A 7,746-nucleotide genomic window follows, 5' to 3' on the forward strand; every position below is an offset into this window, starting at 1 on the left:
ATTAGTGAAACTTATCTTAATCCAAAAGTTTATTAAATTAATATAGTTATCATGTTTAATTATTAATTAATCTCTTTTTTATTTTAGTATTTCGGTACTTTATGTTATACTTTTATAAAAGTATTTTAGATGAATTGTTTGACAATATTATTTTTCGAGTACAGAACTTAGTTAAGTTTCATAAGTTGATTCATTATTGATATTTTGAAAGTAAAAGTACAAGAATTTTAAGCCAAAGTAGTTTTTTATCTAGGTTTAACTGTTTTTTAATATGTTGATATGAAAATTTAAATCAAATATATAATTTTTGTTGCTTTTAGTAGATTTTTAGATATATTTTTATGTATTATTGAACGAGCCAAAGTTTGTCAACTTCAAAATATGACTATGAAACTAGTTGTTTTGTTCGAGACTTCATACATTTGAAAACAAACATAACCGACCATAAACATTTAAAAAGGATTAGCTAATTTCAAAACTAATCGGTATTTCAGTACACTTGCAGAATTTCCCAAACCGTCATGCAACTAGATTTAAACAACTGTATTATATGATTTACCTTAAGTGTTTCATCGAGACTTTTTAATTTAATTTTTTCGCTTTTTATGGTAAAACTGTTTATTATATCAGAATTATTTGTTGTTTGGTTTCTTTTATACGTGCAAAAATATGTAATGAATCTTTATTAGTTTGTTCAAATTATAAGTTAATAGTTTAATTTTGTAATATTAGTTAACTTCTGAATATTATTATTAATATAAACTCCAGCCAAGGATTGGCAAAATTAGATAATTTCGGATAGTTAACAATTTTTCAATGTTTTAGCTTGAAATATTAGGCTCGAGTATTTTTTAGTAAGTAAGCTATTGTTTTTGTAAGACTAACTAGTATTAATTCGGTCCAGACTTATAATAAATATAGAGTTATGAATACTTAATAAAAATTTACACAAAGTTTCATGCTTGAGAACCTTGGTACTTAAAATATTAATTCCAAATTCTGAAATACCCGATCAATTAGCATCCAGCCGGATCGAAATCTTTTTCAAATTAGCTTCCATTCGGATCCGGATCTCTTTTTTTTAAATAAGTGTTTAGCCGGATCAGGATAATATTTTCAAATAAGGATCCGGATCTAAAAAAGGATCCAGCTGAATCCGGTAGATCACTAACTTGAAATGCTCCGGCCCGCTGAGGACTATTTTTTTTTGGATCCGGCCCGTCAACTATTTACGTTGCCCACCCCTAGTTTAAGGTATTGAATGCCTTATACTTTTGTGCTAAAAGTAAAGTTGTTCAGCCCATAAATACAATACAAAACTTTTCTAGCATCATCCTTAACAAAAAACCTAAACAATTTTTTTAAATAATTTAAACTCGCAACTGTTAAACCGTTTTGAAAGATATTGGTTACAGCATGTAAACAGTTTTTTTTTAAATTAAAGACATTGGTTTTATAAAAAAAATTTAAGTTTAACTTTTTGTTGAATTTACTTGAGTTGTTTTGATGAACATAACTTTATCGTAATAAACAGTTTAAGTAATAGTAAACTGTTTTAGTAAATACAAACACTTGTAGTTCAATTCTATACACGAACTATTTGATGTACAAAAACTTCGTGAATAAACTTTTTATCTACGAAAAAGTTTTTGTTATCTAAGAATAAAGAAGGTAATAACACTATATAAGCTAGGCTGCTTGACTGTCTGCAGGACTTTGAAATAATCCCAAATTACCCGCACAAAGTCGGCTGTGTAATGTGTTTGCAGTGCTTTGATGCACGGCAGCAACACAACCTCGATTGTGCAAAAGTACAAAACATCCTCTACCAACGATGCCACCGTCGTGTTCTCAAAATTAAATTGAACATGAGACTAGCAACGAATAAGTGCTGAGGCGTACTGGTCGCTATGTACAGTACTTCAAGCCAGTGCAAGTTTTGTTGGCTTGTTCATATATTGCGTTGAATGACAGGCGGGTTCCGAAGGCTTTGCTTTGCAACAAGTTAGCCGTTTGCAAAATTTCGGAGTTGACAAAAAGCATACTGACAATTGAAACATTCGGCGATCCTTCACTAGCAAGGAACTAGAAGAAAAAGATATAAGTTTTTTATCAAACCCAAGAGGACGAAGGGATATATATAATTGTTATAACTAAACTTTTTGTGTTAATCTTACAGTTTTTTTTTTTAATTTGCATCATACTGAGTTTTATTAAAATTGACAGTTTGTTTTTGTAACTAACCTTACCACATTAACTGTGTGTTGTCTTTTTTTATGCTGTTGTGTAGACAAATTTTGTTCGCAAGTATGGCCGGTTTCGGATGGAGGCGAGTCATTATTATTGGTAATAACTATTTCATTATAAAATAAACAACATATTGATAATCTTAGTATTTAAATTTTTTTTAATCAAAAGATTATAGTGTTTTTTTTTTCTTTTTTCTATACCTATTGTACAGTTATACAAGAAAACTATTTAGTTTTATTACTATAAAACTCTTATTTGTCTTTTTTTTTTTGAAAAATAAAGGCTTAAAAGTTTCAATCTATTTTTTGCAAAAATTAACTTTTTCAGAAAATAAGATGTTTTGTGTGGACTACAAAAGGAATATTGATGAAAATGTTGCAGTTACTGTAATCCAAGTTTTTATCTTACACAATTTAAAACTTTTGATTATTTTTTTAAATATCAGTAAAATATTAAATCTATTAGTAAAGTATATGAATATACAGCTTAGCATATAAGTTTAATGTACTTAAGCAAAAAGTTGACTATTAAACTTCTCGAATAAAAAAAGGAAAATGTAACTGATATTATACATATCAATCAAATTTGGCTATTAAAATAAGTAGTAAAATGGGTATCAAAGAAATGCAAAAGGTATAAAAATCTTGAAGGTTTTAACATTATCAATCATATGTACTACAAATGATATAAAAAAATATACTTGAAGTAAAAACAAGGTAAAAGTAAAAACTCCTTACGATGTTTCTGAATTATCAACATCTGATACTAAATATGTACTTGAAGTAGAAATTAAGATTCTTTTTAAATTTCAAAAAACAGCATTAAATGAATAGGAGTTTATAAGAAAAGAGATCAGTTCTGATAAAGGTATTGTTCAAGTTAAAATCTTCGAAATTCCAAAAGATCAGTTGTTGAGTAAAGAGAATGCATGTAAAGTTTTTTGCTCATACCTTTGTAAAAAATTTTAAAAAGTAAAAAGGTCTCGAAAAAAAAGAAAATCATAAGAAACTTTAGTTGCGTGGAAGGCTTAATAAAATTGACGATATTACAAAAAGCATTAAAAATATACCGGCCTGTTATTCTAAAGCAATTATGCCGTGTGCAAGTATAACTCAGAAGAAACGTGTTTCATAATACTAAAAACCTTTAGATGTTAAACAATATTTAAGTAATTTTTAGTTTTAGATACATTAAGTAAAATCTTTACTAAGTACAAGCTTGAAGTTAATTTATATTTACAACAATTCTTCATAAGAGTTCGGTTAACGATTACTAATAGTTCCTTTGCATGTTAAAACTTTTAAACAGCTAATTAAATGCAATTTACAACTAAAGTCAAAGACACAGTTATCGAAAGCTGTGAGAAAAACAATTTCCAGCAAAATTCTTTAAAAAAAAGCTACATTACAAATATCGCTAAAACTTGAAATATTAAAATCAGATAAGAAAAAAACTTTATGTATTCTAAAATAAGTTTTACAGCTATAACCACAATGTAAACCTTTTCGAAAAAGAAGCATCAATCAGAAAGCTTCACACAAAATGTTGTGATAGAAGCTCCAAGTTAGAATGTGATAAAAAAAGTTATTTTGTGCCAGAACAAGAAAGATTAAACAAGCAGCTGACAAATTAAACCGATGTAAAAAATTGCGGTCAAATTAACTTTAAAAACAAGGTCAATATGCATTGTTAGCACCATAAGCTTAGAGCAAGGAAACCCAACAACAATTGAGTCCTGAATACAAGTCAAAAAAAATCTCTAGAATCCTCAAATTTAAAGAAATATTAAATCCAAAATCTAAAAAAAGGAAATATCAAAATGGTGTGAAGTATTTTGAAAAAAAATATGCAAGCTGGAAGAAAAAACTAACATCATGCTTGCAAAGACACGTAAAAAATAATTACTTGGTATTTTTTTTACTTAATTAAAGAAAAATCTAATAATAAACTGAAAATCATTAGGAATCGATCCTTTTCTAAGTAATTGTACAAACTTAAATTATTTCTAAAATTAAGAAAAGCAATAAGTTTTTAGTATTTTTTATTGCAAAAAAAAGTGTATCAGAATTTATTGAACACGATAAAGAAATCGAAGCACAAAAGTTTTGTCAGAGTAGGTGATGTATAAAAATGCCTTTCTGCTGTAGAGCTACACACCATACAAAATATAAAAGTTTCAAAACCATAAAACTATTTTGTTGAAGTTTTTGGCAACGTTAATTATCTATAAAAAAACAGTTTTCTAAACGTTAATTGGACTACTGTACGAAAGGTTTGTACATCATCATAACATAAATAATATATTAATATATTTAGCACATTAGTTTTCTTAATCTATACGAAATTTAAATAAAACACTTTATTTATTTGTAATTTTAAATAAATATTATTCTACAGTTATACAAAAAGACTGTTTGGTATTGAATAGTACAAAACTTTTAGTTAAGCTAAATATTTCTTGAAGAATAAAGACTTCAAAGTGTTAATGTCTGTTTTCATTAAAATAAACTAAGTCAGGAAAAATATTTTGTGTGGACTACTAAAGAATACTGAAAGAAAACGCACTAGCTATTGTACACCAAGTTTTAATTTATACCACTTTAAAACTTTTGATGTAAAAATAAGTAAAATATGAAATCAAATGACTATACAACTTATCAAACAAGTTTAATGTACTTGAGCAAAAAAATTTCTATTGAAATTTTTCAATAAAAAAGAAATGTGCAACTGATATTTCACATATCAATCAAATTTGACTATTTAAATAAGTACTAAGATGGGTATCAAAGAAATGCAAAAGGTATAAAAACCTTGCAAGGTATTGATAATATCAATATTAAGTACTACAAATGCAATAAAAAATATACGTGAAGTAGAAATAAAGATATGGTAAAAATTCCTAGCGATATTTTTAAACTATCTACATCTGATACTATAATTGTACTTGAAGTAGAAATAAAGACTCTTTGAAAATTACAGAAAACATCATCAAATGAATGACAGTTTATAAGTAATAAGATCAGTTATGATAAAGATATTGTTGAAGTTAAAATCTTCGAAGTTCCAAAAGATCAGTTGTTGAGTTATGAGAATGTGTGCAAAGTTACTTCCATACAAAATCATTCAAGTTTTGAGAAGAAAAAAGGCCTTGAACAAAAAGAAAGTCACAAAGAACTTTTGTTGTGTGGAAGACTTAATAAAGGTTACAATGGTACAAAAAGTGTTATATGGTGAAATTTAAAGTGTACCGGCTTTTCTAAAGCAATTATGCCATACACAAGTACAACTCAGAAGAAACGTGTTTCATTGTACAAAAAACCTTTCGAAAATCAACAACAACAATCTGAGTTAACTAAAGCTGTTTTTTAATTTTTATATCATTAAATAAAACCTTTACCAAGTACAAGCTTTAAGTTTATTTATGTTCTTTACTTACAACAACCCTTTATGTGAGTTCAGTTTGTTGTATATTGTTTATTGAACGACAAAGAAAGCGCTCAAAATAGTTGGTCCTAGGACCTAGTGCACGAAAAAATCGTTCGGTTATCGAGTCGTACACCACTTGGATACAGTTTAACATCTTTTCCACAACATTGTTACTATTTTTATTTTTTAGTAACTACAACTTATATACAATACAGGTAAAAAAACGTTTAAACAGCTAATATAAGTACAATTTACTGCTAAAATCCTAGGCACAATTATTTAAAGCTGCGAAAAAAACGATTCCTAGCAAACCTGTTAAAATAAGAAAGAAAATCTAAAGAGAACGCGTTTAAACATATGGCTAAAACTTGAAGTATTAAAACCAGGCAAGGAAACAACTTGAAGTATTTAAAAACTTTGAAAATTAACTTTTTCAGTTATAACCACAAAGTAAACCCTTTCGAAAAAGAAACATCAATCGAAAAATGCCACACAAATGATTGTAAAAGAAGTTATGAGATTGAATGTGATAAGAAATAAAAGGTGTCAGTTTGCGCCAGAACTGGAAAAATTTAACAAGCAACTGACAAATTATAAAAAAGTGTGGTAAAGCTTAATTACTTAAACAACCTTTTAAAAAAGGTCTATATGCTTTAGTAGCATCATAAGTGAAAAAAAGCAAGGAAACACAACAATACTTGAATTTATAAAATTAGTCAAAAAAATTTCACCAGATTCCTCAAACTAAATAACTACTAAATCCAAACATCCAATAGAAGGAAATATCAAAGTTGTCTGAATTACTTTCAAATAGAATATGCAAGCTGGAAGAAGAAAAGCAAAAAACCGTTGAAACTAAAAAGCAAAGTCAAAGTACCTGGTGTACAAAGAGAACTTTCGGTGGTCGAGCTACACACCACGTAAAATAAAAGAGTTTTAGAAACAAAAAAATTGCTGAACTTTAGTTTTTGAACAAGACTAACTATCAGTAAAAACAGCTTGTTTTTTAATTTGGAATTGGAATACTTTACGAAAGGTTAAGTTGTGCTTTAATGCTATTGAAACTAGTTTTCATTCTAAAGTTGTTTAGAGTTTTATTTTCCCCAAGTTTTTTCTAAACCAGTTTATTTCCGTATCAATAAAATTATTAGTTCATTAAAACTTTATTAAGGACATTCACAGTTAAATAGTTGACTGTGTCCTGGACTGGTTTAAGCACTTTTTTTATACTTCTTGTCTGTTCTTATCAAGTGATAAACAAATAGATAAAGGTAAAATTACATTTTAGATAACGAGTATGTTAATTTGTGCTTATGGTATTATGACGTTTCAATTACTAAAGGTTTTATAATTAAACAACGTATCTTAGCTAGCTTAATATAAACAAAAAAAAAAGTAAATATATTTAACTATTATTTTTAAAACCGTATCACATATGTTTTTAAAAATATATTGTATTAATCAAAACCGGCATACACTAATAAATAGCATCCGCTAAATAAAAAATAAAATTGTTCTGTAGAAAAAAAAGACTTCACATTGAAGACTTATAAAATAATGTGTTATGTTATTGTTTTGTTTCCTCTTAATACGTGTTTTTCATGACAAGATTAAAAATTATCAAACTTAACTTTGTGTACAGTGTACACGATTTATGAGTTTGAAGAAAGTTAATAAACCATATTCCCATCTTCTTTATTTGAAAGACTTTGGGTCGAGCTTAGTCAGCCTTATTTAATACAGTAAGTTATTTATATTGCAAACGATTATAAACTAAGCGTATAATTTTCTTTGTACTAATTCGGTTTTCTTAATATTTATTTAAGTAAGGGCGATCAAATTGGAGTGCCAAATTCTGAATAGTAAGTGCATTTGCTATAAATAGTTTTGTCGGAGTGATAAAAGTGTCACTTAAAAATCCTATTAATATCTGATTAAGATGAAACTGATTTAATTTTGTATAAAAATTTATACGGTAGTTCAACTTTTAAATTTTCAGTTGATAATTGATCGGCACCCATTTTTTTTATGATAAGTTTCTGTAACATAAAAATAAAAATTCGACAAAAT

This window comes from Thalia democratica, chromosome 9 (genome assembly GCF_965202585.1).
Source record: "Thalia democratica chromosome 9, ktThaDemo2.hap1.1, whole genome shotgun sequence".
Taxonomy (NCBI): Eukaryota; Metazoa; Chordata; class Thaliacea; order Salpida; family Salpidae; genus Thalia; species Thalia democratica.